This window comes from Periophthalmus magnuspinnatus, chromosome 6 (assembly GCF_009829125.3).
Source record: "Periophthalmus magnuspinnatus isolate fPerMag1 chromosome 6, fPerMag1.2.pri, whole genome shotgun sequence".
In the NCBI taxonomy this organism is placed as follows: Eukaryota; Metazoa; Chordata; class Actinopteri; order Gobiiformes; family Gobiidae; genus Periophthalmus; species Periophthalmus magnuspinnatus.
Window position 1 is genome coordinate 15,484,715 of NC_047131.1, and position 20,800 is coordinate 15,505,514.

At 39.0% G+C, this 20,800-nt stretch overlaps 1 protein-coding gene across 2 annotated transcripts in view; it reads left to right on the top strand.

Annotated features, from left to right (window-relative positions):
• Positions 1–20,800, top strand: part of frmd4a (FERM domain containing 4A) — a 107,743-nt gene that overhangs the window by 30,978 nt on the left and 55,965 nt on the right. The window lies entirely within an intron of this gene.

Below are 20,800 nucleotides of genomic sequence, written 5' to 3' on the forward strand. Positions count from 1 at the left end.
CACCGTGAGTGATGTGGTTTTGGCTGTTTTTCTAATTAGGTTACAGCCTCTTTGGGACCCCCAGGCACACCAAAAAAAGAAAAAGGGATTTGGGTGTTTTTACCCCTAAGAGCCCGTTCTCACTCCACTCTTTCCTGCTGCTCACACAGTGCACTGTAAAAAGAGAGAGAGAAAAATGTTAACTAAATGAAATGGTAGAAATGTAAGCTGTAGCCTTCTTAAACTAAAACCATAGAGTGAAAGAAAGAGATGTATCTTGTAAAAAGCAGATAACACCAGTAGTAAACAAATCGTGCCCCTTGTGTTAATTGTGAAGGTTCTATTTTGTATTGAACTGGGTTATTTTGTATTTAAAAGCCACAGTATGGAACTTTTTTATGTTTTTGGTTTTCATTTTCATTGTGCTTATTCCAGTAAAAACATGCTTAGTCTGAGCGGCCTTGCATCTCCACAAACCTTATTTGGTCTGGAGGAAGGCCAGCTATAGTTTCACATATGGCATAAATCTTATCTATGGAGAATTTCTCGAAGTATAGTTTTAGTTTTCTATCATACAGGTGATATGCCACCTCCAGAAAGTTCCTGTACCTTTAATATGAACAGTCAAGTTTGCAGAAAATAAAATAAGGTATACTACAGCTAATTGTTGTACAGCAGCAGAAAGTGTTTTTGAAAAATGGCAATACTATGAACAGTAAAAGCATCTTCATGTTCCTCCATGTACCAGATCTGTAGCATGCATTACCCAGTGCCACACAGAGCAGATTAGAGTGCTGGCACTTAATATGCAGCAGACTGTCTGATTAGGCCGTTTGGTATTCTGTTCGGCCTCGGGACAGAGCAGAGACCAGATGCCCTCCCGCTGCCCTTCAGTTTAACATCACGCCTCTGTTCACTGTGTATTTGTTTATGACAGACTGCGGCATCGGAGAGTTCAAGGAGGAAGAGCCATCCATCAAACAGGGCTAATGCATCTGTATGGAGAGGCTGTAGTGAAGGGGGCAGCGGAGCAAGTTGTCAGCTATATCTTAGTGCCAAAATGTTCTGACAGGAATTTTCTGTTATGTAATATAGGAACTGTCAGTATTTAAAGGTTCTATATTACACTAAATTAACTCTTTTGAGCCATGTTATAATGTTGTTACCTCCTCAAAAATATACCTGGAGTTCACTCACGTTTGAGTAATTAAGTCTGTTTACACCTCCAAAGCTCAAAATGCTCTGTTCCACCATTTGATGTCACGTAATGGTAATTTTCAAGTTAACAGCTCCTTTTACCTTTTATTTAGTAGAGATTAAAAATTCCAGGGCTGAAATTATCCAAATGATTCTAGTGAAGGTGTATAATGTGAGTTTAAAAACACAGTTCCTGTATTACCTTATGACATGACAAGTTGGAACAGAGTGTTTTCCATTTGAGAGAAGAATTCAGCCCACACATGCAAGATTTGGTGTTAAACGTGTGTATGAAACAAAACACAACTCCAGGTCTGTTTGTGATGAGGAAACAACATTATAACAGATCAGAAAATGGTGTAACAAGGGCCCTTTAATGAACGTACCTATCTGTGTCCTTAGATATGTAGTAAACACATTCAAATCATATATTGTTTATACTGATAATTGTAATCTTGATTAATTAGCAATTACTCATAATCTTTCACTGCATGTTAAAGTGACAGTACTCATTTTTTTCTGTATAGTGGAGCAAAACAAATTTTTCTCCAGATATATTGTATAAGCAGCTCTTATGGTAGAAATAAGGCTGATATGTGCTGTCTGCATCTAATCATGCTAAGTTTAAAGTTTACTGATAGCGAATCAGAAAGTACACCATTAGCATGATACTGTTTCCATTGCCATCACAGCAAAATTCCACTGTGGTTTCTGAACATTGTGAAAAGCAAAAACTCATCATGGTGAATAATGATGCTTAGAATGCATAGGTAAGCCAGGAATGACTTTGGACCACTACAAATTATGGAAAATGAACTAGATCTGTTTCCACATTTTGAGTTAAAAATCAGTTTCAGCACCTAATGTTGTTTGTGTTTTGTCAGACATCAGAAAGAGCTCCTCACTTTTGGGTGCCAGATCCTTCAACTAAAACCCAAAAGGGCTGTCTATATGATGGGTCGTTACAGCTATTTCCACTGAGCTAGCATTCGTACCGTAACTTTTTGAAATATGAATTTCTAGACAATATGTTCTTGCTTTCTATGGTTTTGCAATTACAAGCACATTTCAAACTAGATTTTCCATAATTTCACATTAAAAAATTACATTCCAGTGAACAACTTGATGACCTCAACTCACCAGTTAGCTTGCTGTGATATGGGATCCTAATGCAGAGCCAAAGGGTGGACTCAGATTGGTGCTGTGAATAATAGATGGAGAAAGGGGTGAGTGAGTAACAGATCAGTCCCTGTGAGCCCGCCACACTTCCTCATTCAGCTCAATGATAGGCCTGGACCATTCACATAGGCTCCTCAGACATTACATCACAACTGGAACGCTTTATGAATGTAACTAGGGGGAGCAATCCATGGGTTTCAGAATGATTTTAGGACTGTTGCCATAGCGAATGATGATTTTGTCTTCTGAATGGAAGAAAGGCCTCAAACTACTGAAACCCATGAATATATTTCTTTAGTTCATTATGCTTTCTTCCTCTCTAAATTATTACATTTTAGAACAAGCATCGTGTAATGTAAAAGACCATTAGGATATTATAACACTTCACCAGTGCTTAATCTCATCTGATGTCGGTAGCTAAGCAGGGTTGGGCCTGGTTAGTACTTCGATGGGAGATTGTAGTGAATAATGGGTGCGACAGTGGCACTGCAGTGGCTCTAGAGGAAAGTGTTGTTGAAGAAGTGGACTAAAGGTGTGTGACGTCACTCATAGCATTTGGCTTCAGTCAAATGAAGCTCGTTGAGGCGAGCAGTTATAGGGGCCAGTTTGGAGCCAAATTCCATATTTGTAATTCTGACCTCGTATATCACAGCAACCAAAGAACCAATCTGGAGCAAGGTCATTGAAGGTAATGCCCCTTTCTGCCTGCACGGGTTTAGCGTAGAGCAGGCACTTAGCAATGCTGTTAATCTTACCTGTTGCTAACCATTGTTGAGCCAATGTTGATGATTTTATTCCATATTTTCTAACTTTACTTTCCGATCAATATCACAACCCTGATACGAGCTGCCCATATCTTGTCCCTTGCTGTGTGACTATTTGCGCACACGGTGGCGCTCTCTCCACCTCTCTGTTCCTGGATGACATTCGCCGTAGCCTGGTTCAGAATGCTCTGTGCTGTTAAATATAACTGTAGGCTCTCTCTAGGAGTGGTTTGAAGTGCACACATCAGCAGTGACTGTACGTGACCCACTTCTCATTCTGAGCACTATAGTCTGGAGCACAGGAAATGATGGAGTGATGCATGACGAGCCTAAGGACAAAAATTATAGAGGATATGATCATATAAAGTCGTATGCGCTCTGCTTTGATCAAGATTAACTTTGGCCATCATTTAGTAGAATGATAAATGCTAATGCTAAATTATAATGCTATATCTCCACATTGATGTAACTAGTGTGCTTCTCCATAGAAAGGTGCTGCTTGTCTTATGGATATAGATACACTACTGTGGAACATTCCAGGCAAAGCAATAACATCCCCATAGAAACAACAGAACATGCACCATGGTACAATCCTCCAGCTAAAGTACTTCTGACCTACCTTAACTCAGGTCAAGAGATGGGTCTCTGCTGTGTCCACTAGTTTTGTCACAATGCTAAAATTTCAAAGATTTGACTGAATACTCAATACCAATTACGATGCCACATTGAAGAGAAAAACATGCACATTTTTAGTAATAGAATGTAATTTTCATATGCAAAATATTTGTATTTTCTTTATGAGATCTTATATTAGGTAGTAATGTAGCTTTACTATAGTGATTTTGATAGTTTTAACAACCCTAGTGCCCACTGCTCCTGACAGGTTGCCCCAAAGGCATTAAAGGATGAGTCAAATGCAGGATAGGACAAATTACCCTATGAGGACAATAAAGTGTACCTTAACATTTGTCACATAATTTAGTATTATAACTAACTTGTAGGGTAGACTGAGGTCAACATGGGAAGCACACTGCAAAAAGGTCTCTGGTTCAATTCCCAGAGTCTTTAACTGTACTTTGCTTGTTCAGGGGTCTGAGCAGGCTTTCTCGGCTTCTTTTGCATCCCGAAAACTAGTACACGCAAATAATTTTAATCTTAATTAATAAACTTTACGAATTATAATGATGTGTAGTTCCAGAGTGTGTGTAGTAACCTTGTCTTACCCATTTCCACTAAGAAACTCCAATCAATAGCATTACTTCTAAAACCTGTCTCCAACTTTCCCTTCTTATGCCCCATTCAAATTTCCCATGCCTTATGTAGCAAAATCCCAAATTATGGACCAAGCCTGGCAAAGGCGTTTTGAGTAGAACAAAGCGAAGTCGGACACAGAAATATCTTCCGTTTGTTTGAAGTGTCTTGGATTGTGAAAACAGCTCATAAGTGGAACCACATTTGGAGTCGCGGGTGGAGCTAGCATACACGACACATCACTAGCATAAACAAAAAAGCACAGCTCTCCTGGTCCATTTCCCTGGACATTCTTGGCTGCCTTTGCATGACCCTCCCTGCTCCACTGTCAACAAAGGACACGTATTCTGTTTCCATGACGTTTTTAATAAGGGGGGAGTGAAATTGAAGGATTTGGTGAAGTCTTGAAAACAAATGACTTAAATGAAGCTGGGGTCAGGATGTTAAGGGGAAAATTCATTATAAAATAAGATACCTGGGCTGCACTAAACTAGAACTAGAATTAAACCAGAACTAAATCAACACAATCCTAACACATATTAAAGGAGACCCATTTGGCTTGTGTCTGCTATATAGCTATAATCTATGACACCCATGGTGTCATTATGTTATAATTTGGACATTTTAAATCACAATATTGATCTAAAACAAAAAGAACCAAGGCAAGGCAAATGTATTTATATGGCACAATTCGTACACAAAGTAATTCAAAGTGCTTTACAGAATAAGAAACACATTAACATCACAGTACAACAAATCAAAACATAATCACAAATAATCATCAAAAAATAAACATTAAAAGAGAAAAGGCAGAATAAAAACCTTTCAGTCATATGCACAGCTAAACAGAATTGTTTTGAGCCTGGATTTAAACATTGTCTCACATCTTCAGGAAGGTTTTGGCTGCATAAAACTGAAACGCTGATTCCCCATGTTTAGTCCTGTGTCTGAACATCAGCAGGAGGCCTGTCCCCGAAGTCCTCAGAGTGCGAGATGGTTCATATGGCACTAACAAGTCCGCAGACTTCCTTGTTCGAAAACTTTGATACCCAGTGTGAGTTGAAGTAAAAATCATCACAGCAAAGAGCCGCAGAGCTATGGATAGCTGCGCATTACGCTAGTGAGCAGCATATTTATTTTCATTTGTACCAAAATTACTACGCAACACTGCCGAATCCTATGAGTATCACTGATTCAGAAAATAAAATTGGAGAGCGAAGTGTGTACGTCACAGGTGCGTTTACCACTGGTGGTGAAAATGGGAGTTCATCAGCAAAATGGCATTTTGAAAATAAGCGATTAAAAATTGGTCAAACATGTACAAATAACCCCAAATAAAACTCTGAGAGGGTAAATGAGAAGGGCACACAACTATGATATGGTTAAAAGCTCTGAAAAGTTGATTTTGCATAATAGGCCTGCTTTGAAACTATCACTAAAGTGTCTAAGAATGTGTTCAGATGAGAACTAAACCAGAACCAAGGATCAGGACCAAATCAGGACAAGTGTGAACACAGCCTTAACCTGTCTAAATGACCAGGACTAAACCAGGGCTAAAACAGGATTACGTTTGGGCTAAGTTTGAAGTTGTTATAAACAAGGATTATAGTCCAAGACTCAATAACAATGTCAAACAGGTCTAAAATTTGTCTAAACCAAGGGCTAAACTGTGGATGTATCAGGAAAAAAAACTAAGACTAAATGGGGACTAAACTGTGGCTAAACCAGGACTTTACAAAGACTAAACTATAGCTAAAACAGGACAAAATCAGGAGTAAACTGTGGCTAAACCAGAACTTAACCAGCACTATACAAAGACTAAATCAGGACTAAACTGAGATTAAACTAAGGCTAAACCAAAACATACATTAGATCTTAGACATTTGTGATGAAATTAACCTGAAGGCATACTTGCTGAGGTTCTACAAGGAGTCAGTTTACCACCATCTTAGAACCCCTGCAGAATTCTGTCCATATACATATACAGATACATTGAAAGTGATGACTAACCCACAGAGCTGCTCCATAACTCAACAGACAGAGTGCTTATGTCAGATGGGAGAGCTTCAGAAGTGACATGTTTAAGGCTTGTGTTTGTTTAGTCTCCATAAAGACACAAACCGAGAGGAAGCACACTCCACAGAGCTGCCATCTTGAATCAATTACTTTAGTTTAAGTCAAATTCCACCAGCTTTCCAAAGAGCCCACTGACCCTGTTTCCTGGAATGACCCAAACTAGATGTTGATATAGTAAATTTTAGATGAACGTGGATGTTGAGGTTGGTGGGAGAAATTGCAGCACTCATGAGGTGAAACAAACCTTGCACAGCGAGATGAATTCTTGCGATATTGGGAGTTCACAAACTCACAAGAATCTATTTGGCCCGATTCCTGCTGGTGAGATAGTGCCCAGCCAGCAGTGGGATAGAGACTGAACCAATCACAGGGCAGCATTGTGGTCTGGGTGAAGGTGAAGCTCCCAAAACAAACATGGTGATGCTGACGGATGTGCTTAAGCCTTTTTTTTTTAGCAGAAATATATATAGAAATATATATAATTTGTTTTTGAAAAAACATGCAAAAGAAACTAAGTTTTTAGTTCATTAAAACTGAACAAAATTGCTCATATACTTTACAAGGCATTTTGCTGAATGAGAACCATGAGGAAGCAACTGTCACTGGCTATATCATACAGTTTTTCTCAGTATGGTGCTATAACAGAGAATGTAGAGAGCTAAGAGCTTAAGAATTCAAAGTCAGGTGCAGACCATTTAAGTGAAAAATTCCGATACTAAATAGAAACACCTGGAGAATACAATAGCTGTGATTTTAACAGTCCCCTCCCACCAAAAACGTCTCACCTTATAAAACCACACCTAATCCAGGAGGATTAGGTGTGGGGGGGGGGGGGGGGGGGGGGGGTGCGTGCGTGCGTGTGGGGGTGGGTGTGTGTGTGCATGTGTGCGTCCATGTACATGTGCCTGTGTGTGAGGGTCAGTGTGAGGTGAGTGCACACAGGGAACTTAAGGTGCACCAGCCGTGAAACAAGTCATAAAGCCATAACTGTCCACTCATGGTTTAGTTATCCCTCCTTTTGTCAGCCTCCATCTGCATCTAGGCAGAAATATGCACTTGTAGCTTAAAGGTGCACTGTGTAACTTTTCTGGAGGAGGTGTCCATCTATTGTCTCCATGGAGATGTTATTGCTTTGTCTGAAATGCTCCAAAGCATGGCATTAAATATATCCATCTGACATTTACTCTGGTCTTTTTATTGCCTTGAAAAACATGTATTCTTAATGTGAGCAGTGTCGCCTCTCAGTTATGTGGCCTGGTGGCGTCACCTACTTACATTTCCACAGAGACAAAGAGGTGGCAGACCTTCTTCAAGAAAAGTTACATCGTGCGCCTTTTAATCATTTTTGCCCTTGTCAAATTGGCTGTACACATAATGCCATTCTAAAGAGCCAGTTGAATATTGAGGTGCAAGGACTCTAAGAATTCTATGGTTATAAAGAGAATAAGATTTGGTCTGGTTTATGATCAATATCTTTGCAATTTCTGTAAATATAAACAAAATTTGTGCAAAATAGTTTACATACGTTATGCTAAATGAACTTTTTGAAGCTTACCGGACCATCTTGTACTTGCTTGTTTTCTTTCATTTTTGCAAGCTAAGCACCTTCACAATACAAAAACTATTAACTACTGTTATGAAGCTCTATCCTTTGTCTCCTCCATGTTTTTAAGGTCCATGTAAAACCATATAAAGTCTAAGTTTTCATTTCAGTGTCAGAATTATCTTCACTATCTAGCACCTACTGTTTCTAGCCTTAGTTAAACTACTTCATTCAGCCCTCAATCTAAAATGTTAATGAGCCCAATTTGCTGCATTTTTCTATATGTTGACCTAGCTTGGCCTTTGCATCTTTTCCACTGGGTTCTATTGATAGTAAATGGTGAAAGCTACAAATAAAATGAGCTATAGTGGTCCAAGGGAGGAGCGCGTGTATTTAAGCCAAAAGGATAGAGTCATCTGGAGATGTTTAAGTTGGACAGGCCAGTTTCCGGTGTCTGGAACAGGCCAAATATATCCACACTGAGAATAATTCGAGGAACAACTGAGAGAGGGGAGAAGCGAGCATTTTCACAAGCTGAATATGTTTTGTGCCACAATAATAACTGTTAAAGTCAGAGGTGGGTAGTACTCAGTTACATTTATTTCAGTAACTTTTTAAAGAAATTGTACTTTTCAGAGTACTTCCTAGCAGTCCTATATTTGTATTGAAGTATCAGTACTCTTACGTACTCTCAAATACTTTGTCACTCTTACTTGAGTAACTTTGTGGGCCACTACTTCATACTTCTACTTGAGTAATATTATTCCAAATTAACGTTGCTTTTACTTGAGTACATTTTTTGGCTACTGTGTCATAAACTGGGGTGTGCCAAATAAATGGTTCCAATTATATTTTGTGTGGCTTGCCATAGTATTGATGCAGTAAAAGTTTGGTAATCTACTCCAGCTGGTAATTGTACAAGTAAACAGTCTTACGCATGGGTGAGCTTGGGGGAAGCATGAGAAAAGGCATCCGGGCTAAAATGAGTGCCAAAAGGATCAAGGGACAAAGTTACAGTATATAGTGGTGAAAAGTGATGACAGTACCAGTAATTATTTTGGCAGTACTTGTACAATATGGACATGCATGGTCCATCCTTATCAAAACAAATATGACTGCTCAAAAAAAAATCACATGAGACTGAACAACATGGCAGATTTCTGCAGAATCAGTGAGGGAAGCATTAAATACCATTCACAAGGAGGGTGAAATGTCATTTTGTTTGTAAATGATGGGTGACCAATGAGCTCCTTCATTTCACATGCATCACTGAAATAAATCTGATTTCACGATCATGTTAGGTCCTGGCTCAGAGGGAGTGGTGACCAGACTGATATCCCAATCTTTTAGATCCGTTCTTTTCAAAGAGCCGTTCAAAAGACTCGCTCTTTATATGACAGAAGCTAATGTGAGAACTCAATTTATGTACAAACTAATCACACAAAGAAATGACCAAGGCTCAGATCTGTTTAAAATAGTTTACCCTTTGAAATAATGAAAATATAAAAACTGACTGTAATTACGATGCCAAATATGTTTTTGTTCTCACTCGTGTCACCTGCTCTGCTTCTGTCCTAATTCTTGTGTTGTTTCAGCATTAAACAGTTTAAAAATGTATACAAATTGGAAATAAAAAGATTTGGTTCTTTTAAAAAATGAGATCCAGTTCCAACTGTTCACGTTAAGGAACCGTTCAAAAGAGCTGACATGTTCATGAACGTCACATCACTAGATATCAGTCTGTATAAACATTACAGAGTGATATTATTCTGGATTTGCCAGGCATGACAATAGAACATCTGAAATATTAGACTTTTGTAGTCATCACCACGTTAAATTTCCAATGTAGCACTTTTCAAAATGACTATGGGGATGGCCACTTTGAATTCCACCTAAGTGTGTCAGGTTGTTGTGTTTCTTGGCAAGACACTTCACTTCATCACCCACCTCAGTTATACAGTCATGCTAAGACTGGAAAAAGAAAATGCAAAAAAACCCACTTCTCCACCTCTTCTCTACCCTACGTAGGCCACACCAATACAACCTTCAATAGATTATAGATTCATACGTTAGAAGCCTCAAAATAAGTAACTACATCATAAGCCTGTGTCCCCTTTAAGATTTCAAACCATAACAGTCCCACACTAGCCCGCCGTTGCAGACACCTCATGTTGTTTGAAATAACACTCTCTCCTCAGTCATGATTCACTCAGGCTCGTGTTAGGCTCTGCTCTGTGCTGTGAGCCTGAGTCAGACCAGCCTCACTTCCTGTCTGCTCTCTGCACATCCAAACTCTACATCCTGTCCCACTGCAACGGTCAGCCTGGAATGAGACAGATTTTCCTAAAATGGGCTCTTGTGTTCAGCTTCTCAGCTGGAGACTGGCCAGAACTACAGCTGTTACAGGACATGTTAGACACGACTGAAATGGAAAAACATACTTACCTACTTACTTGAAAGGAAGCTGTGTATAGCTTGAAACAACTAGCATGCTAACAGCACACACCCTGATTCTCAGACAATGAAACACTGATCTAGAGAAGAGTGGCCTTGTTTTAATCTCGCAAGCAATGATTGAAATGTTTTGCTCAAGGACACAACAATGAATGCCATCTTTCTGTTTTTAAAGGTGTACAATTCTGACATAAATTCCACATAAATTAATTTAATTCCATGCTGTGAGACATTCGAGGGAAAGCAATAACATTTTCATGAAGATAAGAAAATAGGGGACCCTCCACCAGAAAAGTTGCACAGCGTACCTTTAAAGTCCATACACTTCGCCATATAGCATCTTTAATATCAATTCAAAAGCGGCATAGTGGTCAGTGCTATTGCCTCACAGTAAGAAAGTCTTGGGTTCGATTCCTGGAGTATGTGGAAGATGTGTTGCAACCCATTCTTCGATTCGTGAGTCTGGTCACTGGTGAATCTCCCCGGGTTCAGATGGGTGTGATTGACAGATGGATTATGGTCTGTCTGTATCAAAACATATATGGCAGCTTATGAGGAAAGGCGCCAGGTGAAATGCAGAGAACATATTTCCCAAGGGACAATAAACCCACAAATTGAATTCACAATTACAATTTATTATGTTCCTGAAATGGCTGTTGGTAGTTCTAAAACATTCAAAGAGAAAGTCATTTGTAGCACTTTTTTGTAACCTAAAAAGTGACAAAATAATCTAGATAAAACATATATAGTTAATGGTTAGAATGAAGGAGCTTAAACAAACAACTCTTTTAATATGGGCAGGTGAGAGCGGGGCTGGTTTTATTACCCTATTACAAGCGGACATATCCTAATGTTATGAAAACACGGGAGCAGAGGGGAGGCGTTGTAGGGTCGTAAAATGGAATACAGTTTGTCAGTTGGCATAAAAGTTTGCATTTCATTAAAGCAAAAATGAAGAATGAAGGTGTTTATGGATCATGTCATTTGGACAAATAAAAACGGTAAAGCTTTCAATGTGGGGTTTGCATGTTCTCTCTGTGTGTGGGTGACTTCAGGTTGTCATTTCAGTCACGTGAACCCGAAAGGAGTACAGTAGGCTAATTCTCCAGCTAGGTACTCCTGAGCAAGTTCCTGGCTTAAATGCTCTGTACCTGATTTTTACTGTGTTAAGAAGTGAAAAACAAAACCAGTTCATTTTAACGGTTTGCAGTGGTCCAAAGTTATTCCTCCTTACCATATGCATTCTGAGCATCCTAATTACTCACCAGGATGAGTTTATAAGCACTTTTCACAATTTTCAGAGGCCAGAGCATAGTTTTGCCATCAGCTAACAAGAACTAGCATGCTAACAGTGCACTTCCTTATTCTCAGACAATAAAACGCTTTGTAATTAGATGCACAGTAATAATTTAATCAAGCAAGGAATGATTGAAATGTTTTCCTCAATGTCAGTAGACGATATTGAACCATTTTTGGAATACTCATTTATTACATACTAAGCCACCTTTTAAATATATTTTTCATGGTTTTCAAATATTTAAAAAGCAAGAATGTTTACGTATGCCACAGCTCATATTTAAAGACCTCCAAACTTATGACAGATGGAGCTCATTCAAAAGGCCAAAGCCGGATTGACTTTTTCCCAGTAATGACAGCAGCCATGTTTGTTTACCCAGATCGCCATGGAAATCCCAAATAAAGCTCTCTTTCCCTTTAAGATTTAGATAAGTGCATTATGTATTTTTGAATATTAGTTATTATCCATTTGTTATTGCAGACATCCCACTCTCTGATGTCATGCAAAGATATAGCCTTTTTGAGAAGACTGTGCAAGAAATGATTTACAATTTTATTTATTACAGAGACATGAAAAATTAAAAGTAAAAATATATATATATGTTGGTTATTTCATACACAATACTTATAAGTCAGGGAACCAGAACAAAAACTTTGGAGGTTTAAAATTTATGTGACATTTTAGAGTATTTTTCAGTAAAATATAGTTAGTTAACATATTGCATTTAAGATTTTACTAAAATTGCTATCTAGTTTTGTAGTTTTGACCTCTAAAGCTCCATGCATTAGTGTAAGACATGTGCAAATAGAGCAGAGGACAGACTAAGGGGAGAGCATGAAGAAAACAGACACTGAGGAAGGGCAACGAAACAGAGGGGCAGAGTGCATATCTTCACAAAAAATCTTACAGACCCCCCTGCATAGAGGTAATACCATAATTGTCACCTAGCAGCCATAAACAATGGCCAAAACATGTCTATATTGCACAATAGTTATGATTAGACTAATAAAAATGGATGACAGCATTTTTATTTTGTTAAATCTGAAAAGTGTTTTCCTTGTGCACAAACAGTAAACATTTTTTGTGTTGATGACATACGTAAAAGGGTTATGGTTTAAAACTCTCCACTACTTTGTTTGTACTTTTCATCTCAACTTTTTTTTTTTCTCCACAAACTGCCACTCAGCTTTTGTTAAACTATGATAAATATTTACTACTGGTACAATCCCAAACCAAGTTATAATTACACATGCACTTTAATAAATGAATTCCAATTTTAGACCTGTTTTAGTCCGGTTTAATTTCTGGTACCCTATTTATATTAGATTATAAGCCTATACTTTATCATAACATCTCCATTCATAGTAATAAGCGATTTATATGCAGCGTAGAGAATCATGTAACCTTGCGTTCGCCCATTACGCATAATTTACTCTAATAAGATTACAATTTATTTTTGTATTGTGCAACATTAGCAGGCTATTTTGCTCTTGCACTCGTTGTAATAGGTCTGTAATTTCTCATGGTCGGTGCTGCAAGAAAAAAAAAAAAAAAAGAATCCCCTCCTCTGCTCTCCTCTGCTCTCCTCTGCTCTCCTCTCCTCCTCTCCTCCTCTCCCGTGTCCCTGCCCCCACAACTCGCCTCCATTATTGCCCGTGTTTTCCAAAGCGAACTCCGGTGACAGCCAAGAAACATAGCCCCCGTGTGCGAGGCAGGGCACGCGAGGATTGCACTATTCATTCTGCAATAACCCTCTCCCCTCTTGCTGGCTGCACCCCCCCTGCTTTACGCTCGATGGTACGGTCCCTCCCTCTACCAGCGTCCGCGCGCCAGCCTTCCTCGCCGGGTTAGAGGCTCTGGCAGTCCCCGGGAGAAGGAAGCGCCCGCTCGGCTTTGGAGAGGAGGAGAAGGGGGGTGATGAGAGCGAGTAGAGCGAGTGGGCGTAAAGGCAAAATACTCCTCCTTCCAGTCAGTGTTCCCTCTAACTGGCAGCCCCGGTTTTACGCTCGCTTTTAGGGGACACGAGATGGAGAGCTTCGTGGGATTGCGATTGGATGTACAGCGCGCTATGGCTACAACTATTACCGCTAACTAATGCCGAATAACATGGATGCTTGCGTGTGTGTTGCTGCGCCTGCAAGATTGGCGATTTTTCACGGATTTTTGCAATTGTGGGATTTATTATAAGACTATTTTGGTTCGGGACGTGACGCGTTAATCTGCAAGGTAAACGTCTATAACAAACGCACACGGTTTTTCCTTTATTTTGCTGCTACTTTGCATCACATTCTCTTGCTTCTTCTTTACAGTAGGATCTTGTTACATTCCTCTAGCTATCCCTCTGTCTTTTAATCCCCCCGCTGCCGCTGAGCAAGGCACCAGGCAGGATGTGGGTTATATTGCCGGCGTTATTCAAGCCTGACAAGTAATGTGCGTGATATGTGAGGACTGGAGGTCGGTTTCCTGTGTGAATCATGTTGTAGGCTTCAGCCCGGGATGATGCAGCAAAACACATGTGCTCCACTCAGTTCTGTATCCACGTTTGGACGTAGGGTGGGTGAATGAGATGCTATGGTTTGAATTTTGGAATGAAATCCAGATGTTGTTATCTGGTTTAGCTCTGGTTTAATCTGGGTATAAGGAGCATATTGATGAGGTATAGATGATTTTGTCTTGGTTTGAGGTTATACCTATGATAGTCGGTGCTTGATTTGTAAATCAGACATTGCCAGATCAAAAAATTGCTTTGCGAAAGGTGTCCATACAAGATCAAAACTTTACTGGAACCCACACAATAGACGAGTATAAGCACTCAGAAATGCCAAAATACTACACCACTGACCATCTCAGTCATTTCTTCAATCCATCTCAGTCAATTTTATACAGGTGTCACACCTGGATGTTCATTCTGACTCAAGTCACAGCAGCACCTGCCACTAGAACCATGCTGTCCAGATGCCCTTCCAGGCACTCACTCCCTGCACCAGAGCCCAGCTCGCCCCTTCTCTTGCCTGTGCCATGTATCTGCTCAGTCTAACTCTGCTACAGTTTGGAACAGATCTGGATTGGTGCAAAAGCTGGTCATTCACATGAAGCTGTTTACAAGGCTAAAATGCAGCTCCAATCAGAGTACAATAGACTACTGATTATGTCCTAGTTTAGTCCTAGTTTCAACAAACAGGCTGTAATGAATCATGTGATGTAGTGACTTGGTTTAGTCCAAGGTTTAGCCCATCTTTAGTACTGGTTTATACCAGGTGTGGCCCTCTTTAATGTATTCTTTCTTTATCCCTGCGTTATACCTGTAGTGCAGGACTTCTGTTTCACTATGGTAACAATACTGCACAGTAGGCAGATTCAAAACAACAAAAGTGACAGTGACAACAGCCCTGACTGAAGCATTTAGTCATGTTATGGATGAAATACACCTTTATAAGTACTGAAAAACTTACTAGTGCTGGCTCGTTTAAGGTTAGGGTACACTTTTGGAGGTTGACATTATGAGATGAAAGTTCAAACTTTTTTTTTTTTTTATTTCATATATGGCTTGTTACATGTATTCAACTTTAGCAATGCATTTCTCTATAAATATTTTAGCTGCAAAAGTTTGAATCCAGCACTGGTAATGATGCCCTATGCTCTGATCATTTGTAATTTGTTTTGTTTATCTCGCCTGTGTTATTACAGTATTGATGAACTTTGCTTACCAAGATACTGCAGATGTTTATTGTGTTAAAATGTGAAAAATGTCCTTTATGGACTTTCATAAACCAGTATTAAAGTTTACATATTTAGTTTTGGATGGTAGAAAAGAAACGGTTTCAAAAGTGGTCAGTGTTATTGAAACTTTGTTCAGAATGTTAACCTTGGTTGGATCTCTGTTGCCCTCCTCTTCAGTACTTCTCTATAATTGCAATGGTGACCATCTACAACACTATAGTAGCCAGTAGTGTTATCACTATAGTAAAATTTCAAACCTGATTTCAATACCAAGGAAAAGACTCGATACTCAACACAGATTCTGATACCACTATGATAGTAAAAACACACTTTTTTAAAACAATAGAATATAACTTTCAAGATTAAATCATATTACCTTCTTTTATATTACCATGTGGCCTCATATCTGTGTCATCCTTCTGTCCGGGCATGTTCCATTGTGGTCTAGTTTATGTGGTCTTATGCTTGTTCTAATACAGCTCAAGATCACTCTAAAATTATTTAGGAAAGGTTCATTTCTGTCCTGTGAATGTTACTTTTTTAGTATTGATACCTGCTCAAATGAGTATCTAGTTTCAATACTAATTTTAGTATCGATTAGTGTGTGTGATTTTCAATACACAACCGTAGTAGCCAGTACAACATTCATCAACAAAATGCCCAATATTTGTTTTGTCATCCCATTCTAATGTCGCCAGCAGTTATTAATAGTGACTTTATTACATCTGGTTTGCCGGTCGGTTGCAGCTTCGAGGCTTGTGCCCAAACCACATTATTTGAGCTCAAAAATAAGCATGTGGATGTTTCTGCCAGATTGTGCTGTCTGAAATAGGCTTCCAGGCAGGGATTTGTTACCATGGCTTTAAGAAGCACTGTGTTCCCCTGTGGCTAGAAAACTGATGAGTGTTTACCTGCCTACAGTGATAAAGTGTCTGGTTCAATTCCCAGATTGTGCAGAAACATGTTGCGTGGAGTTTGCATGTTCTCCCTGTGTTTTGGTGCTGCTGTTTCTCATTAATATACACATGGCAATTGGGTTAATACACAAGGTTCTTGGTTCAAGGAGTAGTCGAGACAGATTGCACAGTTACACTGAAGACTGGGTCAAATGCTAAGAACAATTTTAACAATGTAAATGTGTTGTTTTGATGTACTATTATCTATCCCAAACTGTTTACTGCAGGTTTTTGCTGTTGCTGCTTTGTTGGTTGGTTGTTGTTGATGGGAGCTAATAGGTTAATGTTCAGCTACACTCTCTTGTCCCCAGGAAAATGTGTCCTCTGTATTTGATCCATCCTTCAATGCCACTTGAGAAACCTGTCAGGCTGCTACAGCACAGTGCTCTGGGACCCATCTCCAGATCTTTAACTACAATGGGTAAAGACGACCTTAGCTGGAGTTTTTTACCTGTTTTGCATGTTTTGGGTTGATGGAAGAAACCCACCCAGACACGTGGAGAAACATTTAAACCCCACACAGATTGGCCCAGGAGGCTTGGGAGTCAATCCTAAAACCTTCTTTCTGTGAGGCAAGAGTGCTAGCCAAAACAAGGCTACTGACAAGTGAATAGTCTTCAAATTGCTTGTGAGTTTTTGACCTGTTGACTTTATTGGACAGATCAAAAGGGATTTCTAATCTAATACAAGAATCCCATGCATTTCAGAACAGGTGTTTTACAGAAGAAGACTTGGTTTTGTAGGGATTGCAGAGAAAGTAATGTCATTTGATAAATATGATCATTCGGTGTGATTGTGATATCTTGCAGCAATGTTTGTAAGTCATAAAAAGTGCATTTAACTCAAAGAAGTCCCTAATGATAATAATAATCTATGGATCCTAATTAACAATTTTTCTATATCTTTACAACTGCAAATACGTGTATGCAGACAAGATTATCTGTCATTGAATCAGGCATATGTCAAGTTTTTTTCAAGTTTATTTTTTTCTTAAGTACTTCTGCTGCCTAGAACAGATTGGACTACTCATTTTACCAAAACACTAAAGATATCTCTTCCTGCAGTGTTCCAAAGGTGCCCTGTTAGCCACTGGAAACATCTCTCCTGCTTGTTGCTTGCACAGGTGTGGTGAATGTAGACCACCAAACCACCGGAGATCAGTGCATGGGCGGCTACAGAGCTACCCTTTAATAAAGTACTTCCAAACCACATACACATGCTGGCTGAAACCATGACGCTAGCTCCCTCTTTTCCATCCCCACAGCCCCACGCTAAAAATCTCACCCTGCCCTGACACCTGAACGCAACTTGGCAAGAGTGATGAGAAAGTGCGACTGGTTTTCACCTCACCTTACCAGATTACAGCAGCCTGAGGAGACAAATTTGATATGTAGGCTAAGAGTTGTGTGTTTGGATGCTAGGCAATATAAGTATTAACACTTTTGAATATCAGTTTTGGTATTTTGACTGGAATTGAAGAAATGTCTTAAAGAGTGGCTATTACACAAAAGTGACTTTTTGAGCCTTACTCTACCATGTTATAATGTTGTTCTCTCTTCAAAAACATGCCTGAAGAGTTTTTAGATTCATCATATTGCTCTTCTTCAGGGGTTTTCCTCGCATACCATAGATGTATAAAGAACTGGACTCAGTGAGTGTGGCATCACCTATAGCATTTAGCTCCAGTCAAATGAAGCCCATCGAGGTGAGCAGTTATAGGGGTGAATTTGGAGCTGAATTCCTTATTTGGAATTCCGACTGCAAGTATCATAGCAACCGAAGACCCAGTTTGGAGCAAAGCTGTTGAAGGTAACGCCTCTTCCCGCTTAGCAACGCTGTCAATCATACCTGTTGTTAACACTAGCAGGAGCTACCTCAGAGAAAGATTGCAGCTGATTTATGTATTTTTAATGGACACTATAGCAAAATAAAAATACCAGGATCATGTAGAGCAGGTTAATCCGAACATTTTAAAACCAAAATAACGAGCCTGACAGCAGGATTTATGGAGAAAGGGCGACAATTTTCTAATTTAAAGTGAACTGGAGCCAGAGTCAATGGAGCTGGAAGTGCGGGCATGCTCACTTCCTATTTAAAACACAGCGACTAGCAGGTTAGCTATGTCCATTTATATATACAGTCTATGTTCCATACAAAGAATCAGACTTGTTTTTTGGATATTAAGTTTGTAGATGGTCAGACGTGGGACCTTTTGATTGAAAATGAGAGGGCTTGTCTATCCCTTCATTTACCTTTCTCCAAATACTATGGTGAAAATTATTAGCTAAAATGTTTAAACATTTGTATAAACGTGTATATCTCATCTGTGAATGTAAAAGTACAGTTAGTAAAAAGTTGAAGATGTGTTTTGGATGCTGCCCCTCCTCAGTGCAGACTTGGATGCCTTTTCGTTTCTCGCAGATGTGAGGAAGTGAGGGAAGGCCCATAGCAGCTCCTTAGGGTCCATTCTTCCTGTTTCTAATACACAGAAAAGCACCTGTGAACCAATGTAAACAACATGCAGTGAAGGAATGTGCAATGTCTAAAGTACTTTTATGATGTAAAAAGATGTAAAAGTGTGATTTAAATAGAGAAGCCAATATTGCAATACCTGTATTAAATTTTATACAGGAAAGGTGGATGAAGTGTTTTGCCAAATGATGCAAATCTGGTATCAGAAATTGGACTATCAACCTTCTTGTTCATTTGAGAGCGCCTCTATAGGATTGTTAAAAAAATGTATTGGTAGATACTAATCGATACTAACACTAGTATTAAAACTAGATAATTTGAACATGTCAGGAAACTGAAAAAAATCACACATCACAAAATTTGATCATTCCTGGATTGTTTTAGAATGGTGTTATATCCTATCTAGTATAATAAGACCATATAGTAATAGTAAATGAACCACTACTATTTTGTGTTGAAAATACAAAGTAAAAGATTGGTTTTATCATCATTGTCGAACCTTTTCTTTAGAATCAAAAACAAGTTTGAAATTTTAAACTCTACTAGCCTATGTCATCATTTGGACATATCGTGTTAAACTGCATTTGTAAGGAAAATAAATGCAAACGCTTGAATAACTTGCCGTAATGATAACACTTATCATAGATGCCTCAGCACAAAAAATATTTTAACTGTTCTACTTTGTGTCATATAGCAACATTAGAGAAGCCCCTGATCCAGGTACTATGCAAATCTATTTTATTGCCCACCAACAAACTCAGTGGAGCTCTCTTCTCATGGCCTTGTGTTATGACTGGTGTGTGCTGTAGCTCTGCACCTGCTTGTGTTTTGACGTCTGAGTTTGAGCAGTGTTTTGGGAGCTGTCCAGGCACTTTGTTATGTACTGTGCTATAGCCCTCTGTTTGAATGTGGATTTCCTGTTGTGAAGAATGCTAGACACGACAAGAGAGGGCATGGTAACACAAAAGGCTGTCTGTACGATTATTGTGTGGTGCAAATGTAGTTTAAGTTGCACTGTCAATATATTACGGAGCTCTTTAGCACCATAACTTACTGAACATCGATTTTGTTTGGACAGTTAGGATATCTCTGCTTGGAAACTCGCACTTGGAAGTAAGGCTGCACTCGATTATAGTCAGTTAATGTCAGTGGTGATCTTACAACATTTACTCTAAAAATCCATAGATAAGCTGACTTGTGTCTCCAGGTTTTTTTGATGACAAAATCAAACCTAAAATCAGGTCTAAAGTGAATTAGACCGTGGAGGTTGCAAAATGATTTCCGGAAGATGTTTATCATTTTGCAGGTAGCCTATGTTTTGAGTTTGGGAGTCGCGAAGCCCATTGGGTGTTATTATGGGAGTCGAAACTGAAAAAGGTTCAGGAACATTGATTTGAATGTACCCAATGACTGCTAGACTAAACTAAAAGTATAGTGGTGAGCCGCAAATGTATTGACTTTGAATTTTGTCCAGTTGATACGTTTGTAGAGACCTAAACTTATGCAAGTTTTATTTCCACATAGCGACATTTTATAACTTACATAACTGTAGTCTTCGATAATTGCTAATTGTCACCATTTTATTACCATTTTCTTCCTAATATTTTTTTGCTGCCTGTTTGTCCGGCCATCTAAGCACTCATTTGGTTGTGTCCCTCAGGCATGCAGTGTGGGGCCATTTTTGTTTTTCCTGGAGGAATGCAAAGTCACTAGAAGGCTCAGAATTTGCATGATGTTGTAATACTTTTATTGAGGCAATGAGTTTGTGTGATCTAATTGTGGTTAGGACTGGGCGATACAACAAAAAAATTATATTGATTGCTATTTTTTTGAATTCAGTTTTGTCTTATTAAACTAAAAATGCATTTCAATATAAATTCCCTGAACAGACACCGAAAAACACAAGACTGAC